The sequence below is a fragment of the Zonotrichia albicollis genome, chromosome 13 (assembly GCF_047830755.1).
Source record: "Zonotrichia albicollis isolate bZonAlb1 chromosome 13, bZonAlb1.hap1, whole genome shotgun sequence".
Taxonomy (NCBI): Eukaryota; Metazoa; Chordata; class Aves; order Passeriformes; family Passerellidae; genus Zonotrichia; species Zonotrichia albicollis.
In genome coordinates, this window is record NC_133831.1 from 7,886,874 (window position 1) to 7,912,152 (window position 25,279).

The following is a 25,279-nucleotide window of genomic DNA, read 5'->3' on the forward strand; positions in this document are numbered from 1 at the left end:
ATTTCTCTGCTATTCCCAAATCCCTTGCAATGAGGATTTGCAGATATTGTGTGCCCCATGCTGCAGATATCTGAAGGCTTTTTCCCAGTGCAGTGAATTGTACAGCTGGATCTCCTTCCCCACTGGAAAGGGGCTTTGCTGGTCTCCACTTGTACTGAAGGTGTCTCCATAAATTACTTGGCAGATACTTCTGGATCAGGTGATTAACAGAAATTATCAGTTCTGGACAACTGGCAAAGCCAGCAGTGAGGAAGTGGTTGGAAATTTCCTCATAGCAAATACTGAAGCTCAAAATGAACTTTCTTAATTGCTCAAAAATCCCAAATGATGATTATTCCTTTACATTGTGATGTCCTGCATCACCTGAAACTGTGAATCTCTGTTTATTGATATGGTCAGGTGGGAACTGTGTTCAAAGCCAGTCACAAAGCATGAGGAGATTCTGTCAATGAGATGCTGAGAAGCAGAGAAGCTGAGCACTTTGGCAACCAAGTCCTGTGCTGTTGTGTCACCTACACCCTGATCTACTTGCAAGCCAGGCAGCAATGCCAAGCTCTTTTGAGCTTTGTGCCTTCACTGAATGGATTTCAAAGCTCCCCTAAGTGCATGGGAAGGAAATCAAAGATCATTTTAAACTCAGCATCACTTTTTCAGAATAAAAATGCGTGGCCAAATAGGAACCCAGCCCAAGAGCTGGGTTAAAAATTGGAAGCAAGATCCAAAACATTTCTCCTGAGGAAAGAGATTGGTCTGTATCTTCTCCTGGAACATCAGCAGCTGGTCCCAGGCAGCTCAGAGCCAGGGACTAGCATTGAAGCAGCCTGGAAAATGCAGGATAGCAGCAGGAATTACCACACTCAAATAGAAATCTCTCCCCAGGCTACGAGACCAGGCTGCCCCTGCTCCTCACAAGGGAAGGTGTTGGGCCCTGGCTCCACTACAGCTTTGAGGAACTGAACCCTGGGGAGGTTTTTGTCAGAGCAACACACAGATATGAGGTGAGCAGCAGGGTTGGGCTGGATCCTGGTGGCTTCAGGGGCAGCAGGGAGCCTTGTGGACCTGTGGAATTCCTGGCAACTTGGGCAGTTATGATACTAGTCAAATTTGGGGGGTTTCTTGGAATCTGGATCTTTTTGATGGAGTTGGAAAGGTGTGTCTGTTGTTCATGAAACCCCAATCCCTGCTTTTTAACAGCCTCCCCTGGAGATCAGCTGGGAGGCTTTCTGCAAAACCCCTTGCCACATGAAAGCAACACTGGGTCAAAAAGCTGCATGTTCAGAGGCTTTTGTTCCAGCCTCAGACACAAATCCCCTTTGTGCTCAGGCTGTCCAAAAGCAGCTGGAACAAACTGCCTGCATTTGAGTTCAAGTCCATTGCAAACTGTTCAGTGTTCAGGAAAGCCATCCACCCTCCTGGCTCAGCACTGGTCAGAGTGCTTGGCAGTGTTTTCCCTTGCTGACCAGCCCCTCACACTTCAGCTGTGGTGTATCTCTGGCTCTAGAACTAACAAAGCGTTTCTGGAAAGGAAGGAAAGCAATTTTCTCCCTATTTGTTTCCATCCCAGTGATGTCAAGTCTGCAAAAAAACAAAGAGAGAGCAACCGAAAGAGGTAGAAAATGAAGCACTACATCATGCCAGACACTTTCAAAAGCTTGTTTGTAGCAGGGAAGGACACACTGAGTTGTTTTCTTACCAAAAGATTATGCTCTCTGTGCATTTTTGATGCTGATACCTTGTTGTTTCTCTCTATCAATTTATTATTTTCATTACATGAGAAAAGGTGGATGAGTAAATGATACTTTAGTGCTGTGCTAAGCAGCTAGACTGCAGGTAAACCTCAGCTAAGGATCCTCAAGAGAGGGCTTGTCCCAGCACATCTGAGCCATGGGCTGGTGGGTTAACATGGGGTGGGCAGGAAAGCTGCTGCTGCTGGATGCTCTGGAGCTTTGGAGCTGTTTGGGATGCTGCTGTTGGGAGGCACTGGATCAAGGCAGCAAAGAAATGAAAGGACTCTGCAGTCAATTTTACCAACAGGATAAGGGGAATGGAAAAAAAAATAAGAAGGTTATTACTTTGCAAGAGAAGAGTGGTGAGTAGGTCTGATCTCAGTAAAGAAACAATTATGCTGACTTTTTGTTTGCAGAAAAGTGCTGCCTTTTTTTTTTTCTTTCTTTCTTTTTTTTTTTTTAATGAAGAGGGAACATTTCACAATCAAATAATTTATTCTTTGTCCCTCCCCCAAATTGGTCATGGGATATTATTGCATAAGCAGCTTTCTCCTTGAGCAAGGGCAGGTTTTGCTTGTTGAGATGTGTAGAGCAGAGTCAGTGGCAGTCTGGTGAATAAAACAGAAAGTACAGTTCACTGTGATCCCTGATTTTTAACTAAGGGTCAGAGTAGCATTGACTGGCATCAGCCATGAAATAAATCTGAGTCTTGTGCAGCTTCAAATGCTGATTTCAGTGGATGTTGATGGCTTTTGCAGTTTGGAGCCCATCTGCTTAAAGTGAGGTGGTGTGTTGGATTAAGGACACACGTTTGGTTGTTTAAGCCATTGCTCTTGGCTGTGACAGCTGATGGGTTCACTGGGGACAAGCTGGTCCTTTCATCTGCCCTCTGAGTAGAACTGTTACTGCAGTGGATGGTTGAGGCTTCCCTGGATTCTTGTCTCAAAAACCTGGCAGTGTATGTCAAGATGTCATGGGGAAGATCCTCCATGAAAACACCAGTTCCAGATGAGAACTATCAAAGTAGGGAATCTGTGGCTGGGAAGGCTGGTTACAGCGAGTCCACTTTTGTAGGGACACCTGTGTGTCCACCACATTACAGATGGGGAAGCTGAGGCACATAGGCATCTCTGGGTGTGTGTTTAGGATCCTTCAGTGCACCAGCAGCAACTCGGGGGCATGTCCTGCCTGCCATGGGCCCTAAGCCACACCAGCTGCTGAGCACTTTGCTTTGGCTGCCTCCTGCCCCCATGCGTGCTGTGCTGAGCACAGGGTGCTGGGCTGATTTGAAACCCAGGGTGGCTCTGATAGCAGCTTTTATCCACCCCAGCCCTGACAACACCTGAATCCTTTGCAATTCCCTTTAACAAAGCCATTGCCTCCCTGCCTTTGTCCTGACAGGAGCTGTGTCATGGGACCAGATCCCCATTTTGATGTGCCCACCCTCCTCTCTGGTGACGTCTCCTTTGGTGAGCGTGCCCTGGGCTCGCACCAGAGTGTGAGAGCTGAAATGGAGCACTTGAACATAAGAGCATCCGTCACTCCTGTTCCTCCACAACAGCCTCTTCAGGGTGTTAACTCCAGGGCTGCTGGTGCCTTAGGCAGCATTTTCCCATCAGGACATCAAATAGGACCAAAAGAATAAAACCCGGCATTTTCTGGCATTCTTCATAGTCTTCTCTGGTCCTTCCTGTGAAAGTCCTTGTCCAAGGAGGGCCCATGGGATGGGACTTGAGGAGAAGGGAGCTTAAGCCATTACCAGTCTCTAGCTACTTGGGCATGTTCCCGTTGCAAGGCAAGGGCATCATTTACCCACCGACATTTAGTGCAGGATGTTAATTGGTGCTGTGAGGGCACCTCACTGCTGACCAGGTCAGATGCCCCAGCAATAGCTCTGCTCCAGGCACCCCTGTGTCTCCTGCATCAGCCCAGCTCCTTCCCCACTAAAAGCCCAGATTGGCTGAGCAGCCAGAGCGTTGCCTTTGAAATGCAGATTCCAGTTCTCCATCTCAGGCTCACAAAAGGCATTTTACTGAGATGATCTACAGTTTAAATGTGAAATCAATTGTGGATTGATTGAAGGGCCATTATCATTCTACACCCAGGATGCCTCTGTGTTTTCATGCTGTTCATGGACTTTTTGAGAAAACTCATTACCTTTCCTGAGCTGCTTCCTCCCTTCCCTGCATCACTGCTGAGCTGCTTCTTGTTTCTTTTTGAATAAGTGAAATAATAAGAAAAGCACCAGGCAGGAATATGGTTCTGTAATAGAAGATTTATCCTGGTTAATCTGATTTCATTTCAAAGGCCTCTTGTATCTTTGTTTCTTTTAACTGTGCTGCTGACTGTTGTCTGCATCTGATGACCTCTGTGGCATTTGGGATTGTGAAATCTGTGTCTGTCCTTTTTGTGTCCCTCCTGCCTCTCTGTTAAGTCACTGCTGGAGCTGGCGGCAATCACTGTTTATAGGCATGGAGAAGCTCTGCAGCTGGTTTTTCCTCCACACCTGTGTTGAAATGACTCTTGGTAAGCAGGTGAGCTGTCTGTAGCTGCACAGGTAAAAGTGGCCAAAAGAGAGTCCAGCTCCCAGCCTGGTCCCTTCGAGAACAGAAGTGAACGAGTCCCCGGGCAGGGCAGTGATGGGTTGGATTCAAACCCAAACAGGGGATCCCGGCCAATCCCATTCAAACCTGAATGCAGACTAATTGGCCAGTGGGCTGGGCGTGTTCAGACCTCGACCGATCAGGTGTTCAGGCAGGGGAATTTGGAGCCCCCTATAAAAGGGGGTGTCCTTCAATAAGCATTGGCTGTTGTCACATGAGCTTGTTTGGTCGTGTGGCTGTCTCCAAAACAGTGACAGGCTGTGGGAGATGGCCAAGCCATGTCTCCCCTGCAGGGCAGGCTGTGGGCTGGTGTCCTGGCTCTGCAGAAAGCCCCCTGAGGTGTTGCTGTATCCCTGGCTTTCCATCATGGAAACCCAGGTTCCTTGGAGCTGAACTGGTGTGAACCTTTGCAGGCAGCAATCATAGCCAGTGAGCAGTATGGGTGTGATGTCTCCATTTGCTGTGTGAGGTAGTTCCTAATTGCTGGTCCATCCTGGAGGAAGAGAGCTTGAGGTTTTATGGAGCCAAGGGAATTTAAAATAAGTCCCTGCAGAGGGACCATTGGCTCCCTGGGATCCCAGGATATTGAGCTATGGGAATAGTGCAGCTGATGGGGCTGAAGCTTTGCTGGTATGTGGGAGGGCTTTGGCTCTGCCAGCTTTGAGCATCCTGTGAGAGATCTGCAGTGGTGTGAGGCCTCTGTTAGCTGGGTTACCCAGGATATGCCTGAAGGAGCACTGGTTTGTTTCCAAAATCACAAGCTGAAATCATGTACCAGATGGTCAAATGCAGAAGCCATTCTTGTGTTTTTAAGAGTGATTTCTTTGATTGAAAGTGGGCAGAGGCAGGATGAAAACAGAAGGTGGCTATTAAAGGGAAAGATATCACTGTATAGAGCAGTTTGCCTTTTTTTTTTTTTTTTTTTTTTTCCTTCCTGGTCTCATTTCTCCTCTCCTGGGGAACAGATGAGTTATATTTACTGCAGGGATCTTCAGTGGGGACAGAAAACACTCTGCAGCCACAAAGTGCCCAGCATCTACTGGGCTGCATTTGCCTTCAGCTTCCTGCTGTAAAGCTGAACTCATTCTGTTCAAGACAACAGAGTTCCTCTACATTTATGTCAATGTACACAGATGAAAAACTGGTCCCTTAATTTGGATACAGTAGTGAGTAGAGCATTAGCCTAATAGTACTGGGGGGGGAGGGGTCTATGAGATTGGGAGGAGTTTTTCTTCTTCATGTTGGGTGGGTTGATCTTCTGGAGCTGGTTAAAGCCAACCCTGACAACCCTGACACTGTGGACTTGAGTTTGTGGATAAAGTATTGGGTGTTGTGTGAGAGTCCAGGCTCAGCCTCCTGGGCTGAGGAGGAGTGAGGTGAATTTTCCGCTTGCTGCTTCCCCAGCTGTTGGGGGAATAAATGTAAACATCCTTCAGGGGCTGTTGAGAAGCACTGATGGCCCCCTGGAGAAGGAACTTTGGTGTTGAGGTTTTGCTCAGCTGGCTTTGCAGAGTTATATTCTTCAGGCTCTCAGCAGTGTCCTCCAGCTGTGTGGCTGCTGGGCTGGGATTTGAGCAGTCCTGCTTTCCTCTGGCCTTGTGCCTTTGTGCACACCCAGCTCCCCTGTTGGGAAGCCAGGAGAGAGTAAATAGCTTCCCTTGGCAAGCACTCCAAAGAGAGACTGGAGGGGGAATAACCTCCTCCTGAGGAGGAGCATCCCCTGGGTTGAGCAAAACTGGGCTAATGACGAGAGTCTGATAAAGGAGGGTAAAATACAGGTTGTATAAGCTCTTGGAGAGTTGGTGTTGCCAGACTCTGTAGATTTAGAGTAGATTTAGAATAATAAAGGCTTTATGATTTTTATCCTCTCTTTAGACCGTCTTTAGACTCAACAGAGCAAAGTCCATGGTTTCCATCCTAAGTTCATGTTTGGCTTGTCCTACAGGCTGGAAAATGCTCACACTGGAGGATTGAACCCAGGAAAGGAGTGGTCCCCCCTAAGTCTGTGGTGTCTCTGACTGTCACAGCAAATGTGGATGACACAAAGACATTCCAGGACAAGGTGAAGCTGTTCATTGAGAACAGCCATATGAACTTCTGGGCTGTGGTCAGTGGCACCACAATTGCCACTGACAAACTGTTTACTCCAGAGTTCATGTTGGGACCCTGCTTCAGATAGGAGATATCTCAGCTCCTGCTTCTCCTGTGGTCTCAGCAAAAAGAGCAGCTTTAGTCCTTCAGACTAGAGCTTCTTCAGTGCACAAGGTCCTGGCTCTGTTTGGCTGAAGCCAGAGATTCCCTCAGAAACATGTGGTGGCCATTTGAAAGTTGTTAGATACCCTCAAAAGCCACTGAAATGGAAACCAGTTTCTCAACTGTTACTGAATTGTCTTTAGTTCTAATACATTTATTTCCTCACTTTATCAAGTAACAATTGGAGAAAAACAGCATGTCCCAGCAGTGTCTGGCTGGAAAATGTTACATTACCAGTCTAACCATATTTCTCTTTGCAATAACATTCCTTGCTTTTCTGTTCCCCATGGAGCATCATCTCACAACAGTAGCAGTAGCTTCTTGGCAGCTCCTCAACTAAATGAATGGTGCTGTTTTATTTCCCCTCTGCCTGGGAGTCTGGGAGGAGCAGCAGAATTTGTCTTTGCCCTGTATCCTCCTTGGTTTGCTCATCCCCAGCTGCCTGGCCAGGCTGGGCTATCAGATCAGACCTAGTGTCTCTTTCCTCTTTGCTTCTGCCTGCTGCCTCACCATCTCTCCACAGCAGAAGCCCAAAGCAAAGACAAGCCAGGATGGCTGCAGGACCAGCTCCAAAAGGGAGAGGGAAAGCTCTCTGAGGCTGGGCAGGATGCTCTGAGACACTGAGGTGAGCTCAAAGGAGGGGCTTCACTGATCCTACTGCCTGTGTCTGAAATCAGACACACTCTTGTCACTGGGAGAAGGTGGAGCCTTTTCCCAGTGCTCTGTGATTTGTGCTGAAGAGTTATTGGGATGAGAAATCTTCTCGAGGTGCCTGTTCTTTTTCCTGACTGCAAAGAGGGTCCACAGTTCTACCAACACCTAAATTTTTTGGTAGAAAGAGTAGGTTAATCCTACTTTTAGTGTTTAGGATAGATTTTGGGGGGATTAAATATATACCAACCAGCCATCCACGTGCACAGGGACATTGCAGGGAGGCAGACCCTAGTCCAGCATGTCCTGTGCTCTGTGCAGCTACAAGCTGGTTACACAAGAGAGGGGGCAATATCAGTCTGCAAGGTGTCATTGTGCTCTGCCTCTTCCCATCTGTGCTCCTCTGCTTGGTTTAGGGCTGTTGTCAGGGCTGTCAGCTGCAAGAGCTACTACTGGGTGAAATGGGACCCAGGGAACATTGGGTGTTCCCAGAGCCACAAATTCTGCACCTACCCAGAGCTCCTCCAAGCTTTCATCCATTGCTGTCTCTAACATAAACCATTTTATACTAAGCTGATACACATCAGTTCTTAACAGTTTTCCAGAGCAACTTTCTTCTATAGCATCACTTCTGCTGCCACATTTTCTCTGCCTTTCAAAAAACCAGTAACTGCTCCAGGAACAATTTGTTTCCTGGTCATGCTCAGATTTATGGAGAGTAAAATAACAGCTCCAGACTAGCCTGCAGTTAAGGTTTCTTTACATGAAGGAATCAATTTCCATTGAACATTCATTTTGTGTTCTGTCTAGCTGGAGTTATTAATTTCTTGTTGTCACTCCATTCCCTCAGTAGCCAGACTGGTCTTTCTGCTGTCTTCATTCTGGGGAAACTTCTGTTGACCCTGTGTTCCCACAGTTCATTTCTCTTGGTAAAGCACCAACCCAGCTGCACTGTTCTGGCAAAGGGTGAGATGTTGGGAATGATTAGGGTTGGATGGTCTTTAAGAGCTGAGGGGATGAGGGGGTGCCATGGAACAACCAGTGAGGCAAGTGGTGCTCAGATCACCAGATGAGCCTCCATGCCCTGCAGCTCCTCAGTAGCATCTTCAGAGGAAGCCATGTGAGGCAGCAGCTCCAAGGGAAAGGTGAGATGACACTGAAGCTGTTCTTCCCTCTGCTTGCAGCCAGGTTGGTGTCTGATACAGTGAGACCTGCAGGAAGCACCTTGGAAAAACCCTCAGTGTTAAGCAGCTTGTGATGCTTTGAGATGAGGCAGCAACTGAGAAGATGCTTTTCATGAAGACTATCCCTGGCTCTATGCAAACAGAGCAGCTGCTGGATGGTGATAAACTCTAGGGCAGCCAAGACCTGGCTGTGGTTTAAGCTTTGAGCTTGGGCAGCCTTTTGGGCAGAAGCTTTATTGCAGAGTGGGCAGTCAGGGAATCTCACCACAGTGCTGAAACTGAGTGACCACATAGAAATAGCAGCTCCCATGACATTTTCCATCTCTGCTTCTCTTCTAGCTTCGTTCCCTTCTATTACCAGTTCCAAGAGACAAAAAAAGGACAACACATCCATCAGCTGTACTGGGCCACAGAAGGTTTCAACATATTTCAGCAGCATCATTGTCCCCCTGCCCTCAGTGGCACCAAGAGTGGAAGCTTCCCAGAGCCCCAGACCTTGCGAACCCCATGTTTAAGCTGTGGCTGCTGCACATAGACCTGAGGCTGGGCCAGACTGTGGAGATGGTGCTGGAAGGCTTCTGCAGCACTGCCCAGGTGAGGCCCCTGCCAAGGGCAGAGCCTTCCCTGTCAGTTCCCCTCCACTGGGGCTGCTTCTGCAGCCCACTGACGTTTGCCTGGGAAAAAGAGCAAGTGACTTCAAGAAGCTGTTTTAAGGCCACAGGTTTCCATGGCAGCACCAGTTGCTTTCCTTGCTGGTCACCATCAGTTGCTAAGGCTTTTTTGTGTTTCCATAGCTACCAAAACCCAGTGCTGATCCCAAAATACAGGCTGACGGAAATAGTGCTCCTTTGGGGCAAACAGGAGGTTACCAGTGTTGTGTGCTAAGGCAGAAAGGAAGGGCAGGGAATGTAAGTTAGACTTAAGACTAGAAGCCAGGTAGGAAGTAAATTAACAAATGCCAAGTGCTTTATTCAGGAGAAGCAAGGAGCAAAACCAAAGTCCTGTGAAGGGTGGGAGTGTCTGGGAACAGCATCGCTTTTCCTCCACAAACAAACATGAGCAGAGGGCTGGTCTAGCCCTGAGTCCTGGAGGAGGAAAACACAGTGTGCCAGCTCTAATGATCAGTGTGGTGTCCATCCACGTGGGAAACTGTTCCCAGGGATCATTATAATTGACAACCTGACACTTGCCAATATTTCCATAACCACTCACCCCAGTCTCTCAGCCAGCCCTGGTATCCCAAGGGCAGCCAGGTTTGGCAGCACCCTTAGAGAGCAGCTCAGTGGAGATAAAGCAGGGTCATGGGTGTTCTCTCTGTGGCTTTCTTCCCAGGGGAAATGCAGCTCTACAGAGAAGATGCCAGCTAACCTTGGTGTGCATTCCCTAGCTGCAGGACTGGGCACACAAGTGGAAGTGAATGTGAAATGGGTATGCATGAAGCTCCTGCTTATACTGGTATTCTGAGAAAGGGTTGCCTCAGTGGTAACTTGAGGAAGACTTGCTCAATCACCTGCAGTGGGACTGTCCCTGTGCAGCTCTGTGCCCAGAGGTTTTGCTGGAGAGGGAAACAGAATGATCAGAGCACTGGTGAGGAAGTCTTGCCTGGAAAGCTGAAATGGCATCTGACATCCATGTCAGCTGTGGCTACCTGGCTCCTTCAGTCACAGCCTGACACCCCTGGGTGTGAGCTTTTCATTCTCCTTGGGTCCAGAGAGATTCACAGTCATCACACTGGTCAGCAGCCCAGCTCCCTGCATTGCATATGCAACACAGGTGACTGTCAGATCTGTGGGCTCTGAGGAGGAGCTGGGTTGTGGTGTTGTATCAGAGCAAGGAGTGAAAAAAAAAAAGGAATTTGGGAACACAAAACCATGAGAAATCAGGAAAAGGTCTTAAGTATCCATCTTAAGCATGGCGTTTTCCTGTGAAGTGCGAGACATCTTGGTTCCTGAGGTTTCTTTTATAACCCTAGAAGGCCACAGGGCATCTGAGGAACAAGTGATCCCTTCCTTACCTGAAGGCAGGCTGGCTATTTGGGTTGTTTAGGTTTTAGCATGGATTATTTCTCCTCCACTTCCAAGAGAGGGTTTGCTAGCACTGACCCTTCTATCACCTATTCACCTTGATATATGGAAATTATTTTTCTTCTTTTTTATAATTGGTTCCTACAAATTTCTATAAGCATTATGCTTACAAGATCAACACATTTTACAGAAACAAGGAAATCACAACTGCTGACTTGATGACACAGGAACTGCTTCATCTAAGCTTTTGTCCTTGGAAAGCCCCAGCTCAGCTGTTGCACATCTCAGTAACTTCCAGTTGGCTTCCTAATGCTGCCCTTCAGTGTCTTCATAGCCATTTAGACAGGCTAAACTATCATCCTCATTTTTCTGCTCTGCTCTATCTAACAGCTACTGCCTTCCAGATCATCTCATGCCAAGCACTCTGCCCAAGGGAACTGAAAGCATTAGAGTGAGCAAGAAGTCTGTCTCTTCCCAGAGGAGAAGCAGCTGTCAGAAAGGTCCCCCCAGTGTTTCACAGGGTCACTTACTGTGTCTGGGCATCAAGAGAGGGAAGCCTTAAAAGTGCCCTGGTGGTTCTGCACTTATTGTGGAATGAAGGTAACAATAACAAAAGCATGGGAGAAGCCAGGCATGCAAATCCAGGCAGGATCCACACTGAAAATGTTACTGACACGTCAGTCAGACTTGTATGTGCTTCGGGGGTTGAAATGCTTTGGAAGGGGAAGGAAATCTATGGTTACTTGAGATTATTTTTCCTTGTCTCCTATTTCTGTAGCAACCAAGTGCTGCCCTGGCTCTTCATCTCTGCAATGTGGACCAGCAGCCCCTCGCTGCAGATTCCAAGGTGAGCATCTGTGGACCCACTTTGGGGTTTGAAGAGGAGGGATGTGGTGAGGCTTTTCTTTTGGAAGGCCCACAAGTTGAGAAGTTTATTCTGTAGTGTCAGCAGTGGATTGGCCTGAACCAAATCAGCAGAGCTGCTGAAGGAATCTGAATTGGGAAGATCCATGCTGGCTCTAAGACATGAGGAGAAGGGAGCAGTATAGCAGATTGAGGCAAGCCATGCAGTGGCATGTCTCCTGGACAGCATCCCAGCTCTCCAGCAGCCATCCCCTTGTGTTGCTGCCAAGCACAGAAACATGAACTTGAGAGAATCTCAGACCAGAGTGTGGTGCCTGCAGACAGATCCTCACTGTAAAGACATGAGGGTGAACTGAGAAGCCCACGCTGGGGTCACACTTTGAATATTTACTGTTTCCTGCTGTGAGACCTTGGGACTTGATCACAAAGGTGATTAAGGCTTCACATCTCCTTGCAGGCCATGGCGCTCAATGTAGGGCAGGAACTTCATCTCTGCATCCAGTTTAACCCAGTTTATGAGAACAATCTGAATAGCTGGGTGGCCAAGAGGGTTCTCTGGGATGTGCTTCATGGAGCATCCTCAAGAGGAGCAGGTCACTGTTCAGGGAGAAGTCTACATCCCAAATCTCCAGACCCAGGCCATGGACTTTGGCTGAAACATGAATGATACTGAACAAGTGCTGTATATGGAGATGACCAACTGCAGCCCAATTCCTGCCCAGTACCACTGGTCATTCCAGACAGACAGCCAGACACCATCAGGTATGTGCACCTTTGTGCTCTGCTTAAAGCTCTTCTTCCTGGTGTCCTGTACTTCCTATACTTCACAAAGACCAAGGCTGTCTGCCTGGGATTTGAAAAATTGGTTTTGAGTTTTCCTTGTGGAAATAACACTGGCCATCTGTGATCAGGCTGGAAGCTCAGGGAATAGGTGATCTCTACCAGTTTGGTGTTGGTGTAGCCTCCATACTTGCCCTGGGAAGGAAAGCTGCTTTCTTAGACATCTGTGGCCTGAGGCAAAGGCCACCTTGGTGAATTGAATTTTGGCCTGTTCAACCACACTCACCTTTAGAGAGCAGTTCTTTGGTGTTTGGCAGAGATCAGCAGGTTCTACAGCTTTAGGGAGAGCTGCAGCTGCTGGGGGGAGCACCATCTGAACAGCCCTGGAAGCAGGGTCACCCAGGGCTGGGCTGTGCTTCCCAAACCCAGGAACAATCCTGCACTCATACTGGGGCACATGTATAAACACATTTCTGGAGGAACACAGTTCCTCCTTTCTGACCTCTCTGCAGTGTGCAGAAGTCTGAGCTGGGCAGTTTTTATGACAGATGCAAATGATTTTTCCATAATGCCCCAGGAAACCAAACCAAGTTAACCATTGCGCATCAAAGTGCTGCTGTTAGGAGGAATTGAGCTCATCCAGGAGCAGTGTTGTTCAGAGGACACAGCCTCCTGGGAGCTGTAAACCAACTGTGACTCTGAGGGGGGCTTAGGAGAGAAGCCCTGGGCACTGGGTCAGCCCATTTCCAGCTGGGTCTCATCAAATTCTAACAAGTTTTTTTGTGTGCCCCTTCTTGGTGCACAGCACCTTCATGAGCAGACCCTGGGATGCAGACAAAAGTTGCCAAAAGCAGGTAGAGGGAGGTGGAGAAGAAAGAGCAGAGCTGCTGGCTCTGCTTGGAGGTCCCTGTTATCTTCTGCCAAATTAGATTAGAGTTTAATTACAACCTAAAGGGGAAATCTAATTTTTAGGCTAGAACAATGCATATGTTTTTCAATAACATATTCAAGAGAAATAAGCACATTCCAGTGAACTCTGTGAGGAATTAATTTCCTCTGGGGCCACTTGTTGGCCATTTGCCTGTTTTTCTGTATTCCTGTTTTTTTAGAACCAATTTAGGCTTTTGGAAATGGGAATGCTGAATCAGTGTTCAGCTTTTAATCAGCCCATCTCCCCCTCAATTGGCTTTGCTGGACCTGAGCCTGCAGGCACTTGCTCCTCCTGATGCTGAGTCACCTGAGTCTGAGGAGCTGGTGGCAGTGAGGGTCCCAAGCATGTGGCACGAGAGCAGCCTCTGCTCCAGAGGGCTTGGCATGGCCCCACTGCTGCCTCTTTCCTGCTGAGGATGCTGTGACAGCTCCCTGTCCTGCTCTGCATGTTAATTAAGCAGGAATGTATTTTCTCTGGGTCCCTCAGCAGCCACCATGTGATTGTGCATGGCAGAGCTGGTAATGAAGATGGTCTCCAAGCTATTAACACCTCAAATTGCTCATCAAGAGCCCAGCAGAAGGGCAGCATGTCAGATATTATTTCTGGGCCACATTAAACATGTTGATATTCTTAAGTGATCAGAATAAACAAATTCATTCTGACAGCAAGGGAATCAGGTATCAAGACTGAGGAAGGTGAGCTCAGTAGAATTGAGGCATCCATACATCCAACCTTGCTGGAGCCCATCAGCAGAGCCTCTCAGCATCCATCAGACACACACATTAATTTTGGCCAGGGGAAAAAAAAATGGGGTTTTTCCCTACCTGGATTAGACTGATGTGCTTAGATTCTACTTTCTTCCAGCAGTTCAAGCCATTTTTTCCTCCTCACTCTCTAGTCCCTGCTGCTTCTCAGCGGTAGAAGCAGCAGAGTCCAGCTGTTGCTGTGTGGTTGGACATGCTCAATCCATGCATATTCTCTGGCACTGTGGAGCCATGAGTCTCCTGTGGTTACTCTTTGTCTACAGGGTTAGAGACAGACTCAGAACAGGCTCTCTTCACCCCTTGGATCTTTAATAGCTCAAAACTGACTTAAGCCTTTGCACCAAGAGGTTTTCTGTAGCATTGGAATGGATCTTTAGAGTCTCCCCACAGGAAATACTAAATCTGGAGTCCAATTCAAACATTTTGCCCTATTTTTTACCTTCAAGGTTTCTTCTTGAAAGACTGATTTGTCCCCTTTCTAAGGCCAGTAACCATCTCCTCAGCTTTCTTTGGGTTTCCCCTCAAAAGGAAGGTATTCAATACAAAGAATATTCTTAGAGACCTGTGACAGAGGCTGCAAAAGGCTCATCCCCAAATGTAGCTTTTCTCTAGAGCTTTCATCCTTTATTCAGGACCCATGCCTTGTCATCTGCATTGATCATTGCTGTTCCTGCATCACCTCTTTGTCCCCTCTGTGCAAGATAAGTTCCCTCTCTGGGACAGAGCTAACAGGCACACACACATGAGCAGTCCATGTGCCAGGAGGGATCAGCAGGGAGCTCTGCACCTCTGTGGCACATGTCAAACCACCTTTGTGTGTTGATCTGACATCTGTGGTCAGCGGGAACATCTTGGCTACAGATCCAGGGTAATGAATTGCCAGTAGATTGTTTGAGAAAAGGATTTGTTGAGCTAAACATGTAGGAAACTATTCTTCCCATTCAGGATTTTCTTGGCCAAAATTTGTGAACAGGGGCCTTTCTCCTCCCAAGTGGTTCTTCCTACAGCATTAGTGATTTCTTCTGTTTCTGTCATCTCTCATTGCATGTCCCCAGGCAGGTGTCACTGCAGGGACCCTGCAAGCCAGATCCCAACCTTGGTGCTGACCAGAAAAACCAATTCTGTGTTATAGTTGATGGGATTTTGCTTTGTTGTTTTTATAACAAGGAAGAAATGGAAAATGCAGACAATGAAAAAGAGTGCAAGGCAGAAATCTGACAGCAGTGCTCTGTCAGCCCCTGGCAGGGAGAGGCAGCAGGAACATTGGGAACATCCATCAGAAATGCATTTATCCCCCATGACCCTGGTGCTGGGGAGCCTCAGATGAGGGACAGTAGTGCCCACCCCCTTCTTGCCCCTGGTGCTCTCAGGTCCTTAGACCCCTATGTTTTGGGCTTTGGTAGCCTCACAAGGTGCTATTTCCTTGCTCAAATCCCCTGGATAACTTAGAAAAGCTGAGTTGTGAAGGGAAGACTCTCCTGGTGTGTCCCTCAGCTGCAGGAGGTTTGGCAGCAGCAGAGCAGTGGCTTGCTTGGTGTAAGAGAGAAGTTGTTTCCTGTTTCTCAGAGTTGGAGGCTCTTGGAGCAAGTGCTGGGTGCTGGGCAGGGATCACCTCTGGGGTGGACATGTGACTGCCATGAACAGCTTGCAGAGAGTCTCTGTACTCAGGGGCAGAGGCACTGGGGAGCTGAAGCAAAAAAGAGACTTGGAGATTTGCTACTTGCTTCGTTCAAACAGAATGAAAAGTAAGATGCTCACCATGGAGAGGGTTGTGAGTATCTGTAGTAGAGTTACAATCTGTAGTAGAGTTACAAAGCTGGACATGAGATGTGGGACAGTGATGCTTTGTTGGGACAAAGATGGGTGGTGATGGTTTCCTGTGTTTAGCGTGGCTGTGGACTTCTTTTGTACCTTCAGCATAGTAATAGTCACCATGCTTCCATCTCTCTGCCTCAGCCAGCTTCCTGCAAGCTGTGCTTTAAACAGCTTTCCCAAGAGAAAATCCATCTGAACCCCTGGCACAGCTCTGCCAAAAATTGCCATTTCTAGTATGGCTGTGTTCTTTTCTGGTGTATCCCTGTCTTCACAGGGTAGCTGAGAAATCTTTAAACTCTTAGAAGAGGTTCAAGTCCCTTGTGGTAAATTTGAATCCAGGTGCCAAATCTTTCCATGTTTTTTAGTGTAAGTCTGCACTGGGGATTTTTGTGCTGATTCCTTCTAGCCCAGTGTGGTTCCTAGACAGGAAGCATGACCTAAAAGTAAATCTTGTGGTGAGGAGCATCATCCAGATACTCCTTGAACTCTGACAGATTACTGTTAATTGTCTTTGCCAACTCAGAACCAGCAGCAGCTGGATTAAGGTGTGAGGACTTTGGGATGTTAGAGATGTGTCACCATTCATCTGTATGCCCCTGACTGTGACAGGGAGGCAGCCAGGAGCAGAGCAAAGAGGGCTTCAGGTTGAATGGGGTTCAGCAGAGAGCAGGGCAGCCACAGAAATGCCCATCCCAGAATTAGATAGAGCAAGGACTGATTTCCTCTCCACTGTGTGCTTCATGTAGCAGAGGGAGGCAGGAGTCCCGAGGGGTCGGGCACCCCAGGGGTGCTCTGGGCCCAGCTGCCATGCCATGCATTTTCTACAGTGCCTGACTCAAAACTGCCTTTTCAGTGGCTCTGCCCTCAGGAGAGTCATCCTTCTCCTCCACAGGAAACCTTCCCAGCTGGGGGCTTGCTTTGCATGTTCCCCCTCACTGGTAACTGTCACCTCTTTCCTGCCTTGCTGGCCTCTGTCACCACCCACTTGTCCCCAGCTGTCCCCAGTGTCACTTGGACCTGGTCAGTCCTGTCTGGTCATCTCTTTTCTCCTCTCCAGGAGCTCGTGGGACCATTGGACTGTGAGCACATCCTGGGAGTATGCCTGCCTCGCTCTAGATAAAGCAGGGAGGAATTCTGATGTACCATGTGAGTGACCTTTAACAGTAACTCGGGAGCAATGTTAACTCGGCTTTTACATGCGGTAAAAGCCCCCCCACACACACACCCTTAATCTAATTTCTGCCAGGCTGAGGATGCCTGCACTTCTGGGCAGGAGATGGATGGCAATGCCGGCATACTCAGCAGGGTGGAGCTTCAGTGTCTGATTTGTTTTGGGATTTGACCCTAGGAAGTGTATTAAACTGGAGCGCTCTTTTGTTTGCTTTTCATTTTGTGCTCATTATCGTTGTAGCTTTACCTTCTCCTTCCGTGCCCCACGGTGACCTGCTGCAGAATCCCACCTGGAGGCTGGGCTGGGGCTTCTCTGCCTGCCCGGGATGTGCCTCACCATCGCAGGCCGGTGGAGACACCTGCTGGGGGCCAGCAGAAATGGTTCAGATGAGCGGGAACGTTTCCTCTTAGGTGAGGACTTCAGGACGTGCTCTATCATTTCACCTCCCTCCTTTTCTCACGCTGCTCTTGCCCCCATGGAAGGACAGCAGGGAACCTGCCAGCCATGCTGTGAGCTTGTCCTCAGGGTTCAGCTTTTGAGATGCAACTTCCCTCTCCTGCAGCCTCTGCCCTAAGAGGACAGATTGAGAATCTCTCTTTTTCCATGGCTGGAAGCCTTCTGCTTGCCTGTCAGATCCAACCAGGAGCAAGCAGGCTGCTGCTCTCAGGGGGTTATGCTCAACCAGGTCTTTGGTTTCCCACTGTTTCCTAATATTGTTAACCCTTGCAGCCATACTCTGTGTGTTTTCAAGCTCTCAGCACTTGCCCCTATGAAGACACCTTAAAATGGTGACTATCCAGATCCTGGCCACGAAGACAGCTGGAACACATCTCGTCTCCTTTGCTCTCCATTACAGGAGTCAATAGTCATCTGTTTGTAGAGCTGATTTTTGAAGTAGCTGCTAAGATTGTAGTGGGTGCAGATTTCTTTAAATAGCACCTCCAAATTACAGCTGTTGGGGCTTGTTTAATTTTGAACAAAGACTACAAATTGTATTTCTGTTAGAGCTACTGATTTCTTCACAAGGACCTTTGGCTCCAGTCTGATTGAGAAGTATTTTTCTGTCTCCTAGAGAACCAGGAGCTCACCTGATGCTTATAAATCCCCTGGCTGCTGTGCAAAGTGTGAGGAAGGAGAAGATTTAATGGCTTCTGTCATCTGTACAATCAGTGCAAGTCAGAATAACCACAATAAAGTCAGTGGAGACTACTTCCAGGGTCATTTTTTGTCCAGAGAGGGAAGTTTGGCTGCCTAAGGATGATCTGTACAAGGACCTGCTGTGCCAGCCTGCAGTGCTGATTGTGGCTGGCCCTGGTCCACCTCACCTTGGAGCAAGTGGCTGAGGAGCTTTAGCACCTGCACCCCGAAAAACTGGATGAGCTACATCCCATAGGAATACTCTGGGAGAGGCATGAGCCATGTTGGATGAAGCCTGAGGGGCCTCAGACCCTTCCCTGACTTTTCTTTTTGAGATTAATGGTACAGTTGTGGTCTGTGGGTTTCAGCAGGAGCTGAGGATTCTCAGTGAACTCAAAAATCAAATCTTGCAAACATCCTTGACTTGTCCATGGCTTGCTCCAAAGTGCCCTTTTAATCTGCATCTGGTTGCCTGAAGGAGCAATTCAAAGTGCATCATGTAAGGCCATTTAAATACCTCCTGGGTGTGTGGTCTCTGGTGCTTTGTCCTGGGATCCCCTGGAAAGAGTTGGTGCTCTGTTGGGAGGCTGGTTTTCACACAGTACCCTGGCTGAGCCTAATGGGTGGTCCCTGGGGGCCTGCTCTAGGGAAGCAGTATCGACACTGTTGACTGTCCAGGAGTTGGCCTTGATGATCCTTGTGGGTCCTTTCCAAATCAGGACGTTCCATCAAACTCTTGGATTTAATTTGGAAGGGGGTTGGTGGCTTGTGGTGCATGTCCTCAGTGCTGGCAGGGACCTCAGGCACTGTCATTACCTCCCTGTCCTGATGTTGGTGGCTCTTACACAGCCTGAGCTGGCAGGGTCGTGTCATCCCATGTGACTCTTCACATGAGGCTTGCAGAAGCAGTGTGATTTCTATCTGCTCTATTTTGGGAGGTGGATGTGGGAAGTGGTGTAAAGCTGTGTCCTGAGCAGGCTCAGAAACCATCACACAGGCTGAGACTTTTTGGGTTTTTTGGTAACATCTCAGAGGTTGGCAACAGTCGGTGTCATAGGGCTATCCTGGCCCTCGTAGGAAAGATTCCTTTCTCGCTGGTGTCAATCCACCTGTGCTCCCATTAAATTCCCACATTAATTCCTGGATGCATTTTGTCTCGTGTGGCTGGGTTGGCTGAGAGCAACACAGAGGGTTTGACAGTGTGTTGTCAGTCCCTCCAGCTCCAGGCTGACCTGCTTCTGTCAGGAGGCTTAGTCTCAGCTCCACAGTGCTGGTGGAAGTATTTCCACAGCCCTTTAGCCCCTCTTATGGGATGGGTCCTCTCTGCAGGCAGAGGAGATGCTCTCTGTTCTTTGCCTTCCTCCCTGTAGTCCCAGCCTTGGCCTGGAGTGTTTTCCTATGAAGTGCAAGACATCTCTTGTTTCTGAGGAAGTTCCTTTTAAAACCAGCCCTAGGAGGTCACAGGACATCCTAGAAACAAATGGGACATGCACAACTTCCCTGGGCAAGCCTGTGCCAGTGCTTCACCACCCTGACAGGGAAGAATTTTTTCCTAATATCTAAATCTACTTCCTTTCAGTTTGAAGCCTCCCCCCCTTACCCTGTCACTACATGCTCCTGTAAATAGTCGTGTCCCATCTTTCCTGTTAATTCCCTTCAGATACTGGAAAGCTGCTGAAAATTAGGTCACCCCAAAGCCTTCTCTTTTCCAGGCTCAACAATCCCAATTCTCTCAACGTTTCCTCATGGGAGAATTGCTCCATCCTTTTGATCAACTCGGTGTCCTCCTCTGGACTCGCTCCAGAGGTGAAGAAACATCTGCTGTGTCACAGCGCCGTGGGGAGAGAGACGATAAATACACAGATAATGCAAGTGCTGTTCATCTGCGTGCGTTCATTTCTCCCACTGTGCAAATGCCTTCCACAGAAATCCCTTTCCCTGGGCGAAGGTAAGTCAGTCTCGCTTGCATCCTGGCAAGCGTGGCTGATGGCGAGAGCCCATGTGCTGCGTGTTCTTGTGTTCAAACGAGCAAGCTCGGCTGTTTCTGTGGCGAGGTGAGCCGGCCGAGGCTTTGGCCCGTGTGCTGTCGGCGGTGCCCGGCCCTGCCCTGCCCTGTCCTGCCCGGCCCGGCCCGGGCCGCTCTCGCCCGCTGCCCTCAGAGCGGAGCGCTCGCGGCGCCAGCCCGGCCTGAGGGCGCGCCCGTGTGGCCGAGCGCCGCCACTGCAGCCCAGCGGGCGGCCTGCCTGCGGCCGCGGCGCTTCCCCTCAGGGGCCCGGCGCACCTTCGCCCGCCCTGCTCTGCCCTGCCATGCTCTGTCTTGCCCTGCCCTGCCCGGCTTGCTGTGCAGGCAGAGTTCGGGGCACGGCATGTGCGGTGTGGGACCCCCCAGCTTTGCACAGCCCGCTCTGTTCTGGGGCTGCGGTGGCAGAGCGGGTCCCTGCGGCTGAGCCATTGTAAACGCCCTCCTCGCCCTTCCTGAGCCACTTTGCAAACTAAGCGAGGGTGTTTTTAGAGATGAGACTGTTTTTTAATCTGTAAGCACAATGTGTGGCTGCGTTTGTTAGTTCGTGGATTTGTTTTTGAAGGTGTTGGTATTTCCTCACCTTTTCCATCACAGCCTCTTCTAAAGATGCTTCAGGATATCTGTATCTCACAATGACACCCACCACATATGTATGCCTGATTTCCTTTCACAAATACTACGTCTTGTTCATGTAACTAATTTTTCTGGTCTCTTATATATGGTTCCTGGAACACTTTCCAGGCTTTCTTTTTAGGGTCCTCTGTTAACATATAGTTGTGCCTTTTAATTTGCTCAGTGGGGTGTGGTTTCTTAGCACCAGGGTCTGGCTGTCTGTCCTGCAGGGATAGGAGGACGGTCACACCAGCCTCACCACTGAATGCACCCCGAAACAGCTCCATCTGTGCCTCTGAAACCAGAGTAAACATTCTCTCTTTGTCACAAGTCTCAGAGTGCCTGCGGGATCAGTGACCTGTGCAGAAGCAGCTGCCAGAACACAGCTCCTGGGGCTGATCCCCAGCTCTACACGCACCCCTTGGCAGCACAGGCAGAAGAACACCAGCAAGGTTCTCCTTAATGCTCCAGATGGGTTTGCCTTCCAAGAGGCCACTGAAAGTGGGATCTGTCCAAATGCTCAGCTCCTGCACCAGTCTCCACCAAAAGAAAAAAATGCAACCAGCATTCAGTGAGTAGAAGCAGTGCCTGGGCACTTCTGCAGTGCCTGCCCTGTCTGCCCATCCCTGCTTCTCATTTGGTTTCAGCCTCATGCTGAGGGGTCTAAAGGAACATTTCTGCTTTGCCGTCATGCTCAAATAAGAAGTGCACCTCAAATAAGAAATGCATCTCTGCCTCCAAGGGGGAGACATTGATAGTTACCTTCTTGCAGCTGCTGGGACAATTCTGTGTATTTGTCCATAAAAAGGGAGAAGGCTGCAGAGGGGACCTGCTTTTAGCACATATTGAGGAAAGTACTGTGTGCTGGCAGCAGGAGGTGGCACTGGAAAACCACAGACGAACAAACACGTGAGGAAAAAAGATCCCAGTCAGGGGCACAGGGCACAGTATGTGTGCTCATCCTTCATTACTTTGATGCCCCTGTCCCTGGTGCCTCCATATCAGAAGCCTGATGATGTACTGGCCACTTCAAGAGAGTTTTACACAAAATTAATTCAAAAGTGCCTGGCAAAAAAACAGTACACCAGGCACATGGGTTCTTTCCTTTCCTTTCTTGGGTTGCCTTCCCTGCAGGGAAGGCTTTTCTCTATAGAAAGACTTTTGAAAAGATGGCTTAAAAATAGTTTAGCTTATCTTTTTCAGAAAAGTCATGAGACTGCCTTCGATTTCATGGGTTAGCTCAAACCCTGAGGAAAGAAAATAGGATCAATTCCCAATGAGAATGCAAAACACAACAAATGACCCATCTCTCAGAGGCAGAACTGAATTTGGAATGAAAGGGTTAAAGGGGCAAACAGAAATCCAAGCCTACACATCAGCCTGGCTAAAGATCCTCTTCAGTTTTTAAACTATTTTGATTTAATGTTTCTGGGTTGTCAAAATACCTGTAGACCTCCAGAGCTCCCATGGAGAAAATAACTTAATTTCAAATGTCATTAAAAACAAAAAAAAGAGCAACACTAAAAATAGAAGTACACCAGCAGTTGCAACAACATTTTTAGGCAGACTTTATCCAGCAGTGAGGATGCAATGTAATTACAGGAAATGCAGCTCCCACTGTGATTTCTCTGCAGGCTCCCCCTCTGACACAAACATAGTGGCAGGCCAAATCATAAAATCTGAGCACTATTACAGATTAGTGAGAGGCTGGCACGTACTGGGTTGCATGGTAACGTTTTGGTAGTAGGGAGGCCTACAAGGGTGGTTTCTGTGAGAAGCTGCCAGAAGCTTCCCCAATGTCTGACAGAGCCAAGACCAGGTGGCTCCAAGGTGGAACCACCACTGACCAAGGCCAAGATTATGGTAATGCCACAGGAAGAGAAGCTGAGTGGCCAGGATACAGCCCAAAGACTTAACTTCTTCTACAGGAAAGAGATTTCTCTGGAAGATATTTCAGTGACTAGAGTGAAGAAGAAAGAATGGCTCGAACAGTTGGAAGGGGGAAAAAAAATCTAAGCACACAAGAGTCTAATCCAGGTAGGAAAAAAACCCATTTTCTTCCCCTGGCCACAATTAATGTGTGTGTCTGATGGATGCTGAGAGGCTCTGCTGATGGGCTCCAGCAAGGTTGGATGTATGGATGCCTCAGTTCTACTGAGCTCACCTTCCTCAGTCTTGATACCTGATTCCCTTGGTGTCAGACTGAATTAGTTTATTCTGATCACTTAAGAATATCAACATGTTTAATGTGGCCCAGAAATAATATCTGACATGCTGCCCTTCTGCTGGGCTCTTGATGAGCAATTTGAGGTGTTAATAGCTTGGAGACCATCTTCATTACCAGCTCTGCCATGCACAATCACATGGTGGCTGCTGAGGGACCCAGAGAAAATACATTCCTGCTTAATTAACATGCAGAGCAGGACAGGGAGCTGTCACAGCATCCTCAGCAGGAAAGAGGCAGCAGTGGGGCCATGCCAAGCCCTCTGGAGCAGAGGCTGCTCTCGTGCCACATGCTTGGGACCCTCACTGCCACCAGCTCCTCAGACTCAGGTGACTCAGCATCAGGAGGAGCAAGTGCCTGCAGGCTCAGGTCCAGCAAAGCCAATTGAGGGGGAGATGGGCTGATTAAAAGCTGAACACTGATTCAGCATTCCCATTTCCAAAAGCCTAAACTGGTTCTAAAAAAAACAGGAATACAGAGAAACAGGCAAATGGCCAACAAGTGGCCCCAGAGGAAATTAATTCCTCACAGAGTTCACTGGAATGTGCTTATTTCTCTGTTATTGAAAAACATATGCATTGTTCTAGCCTAAAAATTAGATTTCCCCTTTAGGTTGTAATTAAACCCTAATCTAATTTGGCAGAAGATAACAGGGACCTCCAAGCAGAGCCAGCAGCTCTGCTCTTTCTTCTCCACCTCCTTCCACCTGCTTTTGGCAACTTTTGTCTGCATCCCAGGGTCTGCTCATGAAGGTGCTGTGCACCAAGAAGGGGCACACAAAAAAACTTGTTGGAATTTGATGAGACCCATCTGGAAATGGGTCTGCAGGTGGGAGAGCAGGTCACTGTGGCTGAGCAATCCTGAATGCCCTCTCCACCCTTCCTGAGTCACTTTCTAAAGTAAGTGAGGGTGGTTTTAGACATGAGACTGTTTTTTAATTTGTAAGCAAAATGTCAGAGGGCTTGGCATGAGATGGTCTGTGAGGCAGTAGTTGCTGTTTAATAGAGCAGAGCAGAAAAATGAGGATGATAGTTTAGCCTGTCTAAATCACTATAAAGACAGGGCAACATTAGGAGGCCAACTGGAAGTGTTTGATATGTGCTACAGCTGAGCTGGGGCTTTCCAAGGACAGGGGCTTAGATGAAGCAGTTTCTGTGCCAGCAAGTCAGCAGTCCTTATTTCCTCCTGTATTCTGTAAAATGAGATGATCCTGGGTAATTCCCTGGGGTGCATTAAGCTATTTTATGCTAAGGGAGTGGTTGGAGCTGTCATCCCAGAGAAGCCCAGTTGTTCTGCCCTGAGACCTCTGTAGTGGAACTGTGACCTGGCCTTCCCCAGCCTTTTAGTGGCTGAATTGGAGCAAGGGAAGTCAGTTTTCTGTGCCAATAAGCACTTCCTTTTAAAATGTCCTTGGAAATAATCTTTACTGATGGTGGTGTTGATTTATTTTTGCCTTCTTGCTTTTGTACTGTTTTCATGCTGTGCTTCTGCTTGTTGCATATGTCTCATATCACTGCAGCCAGGGGATTTGCCATGTCTCATCTGGTGCCTCATTGTTTACCTGCTGTACTGCATGATTCAATTAAGTGAAATGATTTTAAAGTGCTATTCTGGAAAGCTGTGTCTCTTTGAAGCAGATTCCTCTTGTGAATGGCCCTAAATGAACTGGGATGGAGAGGGGTGAAGGGAGGCTTTGTTGTGGGGTACAGCAGCACCCGCCAGGGAAAACACAGTGGGTGTTTTGGTGCATTGCTTGCCTGGTGGGAAGTGGGTTAGTGCCAGCTGAAATTATTTCTGTGCATCTCCTGCAGCCACATAGAACTGAAGCCAAAAGCCTGACCTTCACTATCAATGGGGAGGAGCATCTGCCCTGGGTGAGGGTCCTGTGCCCAGACCTTTGTAATGTAGAGAGGACCCTGTGCTGTGCTTCAAGAGGCACCTGCTGGGAGATGCAGAGAAACTCCCTCTGCTCCTCTGTAACAATGGCATTGTGTCTGTCCATGCGAGGACCTGCTCAGGGAATCTCCTGGTCTGGAAACCAGTGCTTGTCCCATGAAGGAGAGGTCCCCCAAAATATGGCAGACTTGGGAACAGGTCTCAGAAATTCTTTTTAAGCAAGTGACTGACTTCTGTTCTCCAGGAAGGGAGTTCTGCTTGGAAATGTGATTTTCTGACCAGTCTGTCCTCTTCATCTAAGCACAACACAGGAAAGGTGGTGGGGGGTTTTCTGCCCTGTCTCTCAACTCGCATTTTTTTCTCGTGGGCATGTGTGATGTCCCAGTTTCATTAGACTGTATTTGATCCCTGTTTACTACATTTTAATTAAACTTGGTTGTGGTTTAATTACATCCTGCTCATTACTTTCAGTACCTTTTTTTCTGTCTGATTTTACTTGACCTTTGTGCTAAGTGTTGTGTTTGTAGCAGGGAGACATGCTGGGTTCTCTGTGCTGGACCAGCGGCACTGTGGTGTCAATCCACGTGCCATCCTGTACTCACACCTGTGTCATTGTGCTC

At 48.3% G+C, this 25,279-nt stretch overlaps 1 long non-coding RNA gene across 2 annotated transcripts; it reads left to right on the forward strand.

Annotated features, from left to right (window-relative positions):
- The first annotated feature begins 16,612 nt into the window (after positions 1-16,612).
- On the forward strand, positions 16,613-25,064 carry LOC113459740 (uncharacterized). Of its 2 annotated transcripts, XR_012582466.1 has the most exons (4): positions 16,613-16,742; positions 17,008-17,177; positions 19,617-21,110; positions 24,575-25,064. It is a non-coding gene; the product is annotated as an uncharacterized LOC113459740 (long non-coding RNA). The 2 variants fall into 2 exon arrangements; XR_012582465.1 differs by having other exon boundaries at positions 19,617-25,064.
- The last annotated feature ends 215 nt before the right edge of the window (positions 25,065-25,279 follow it).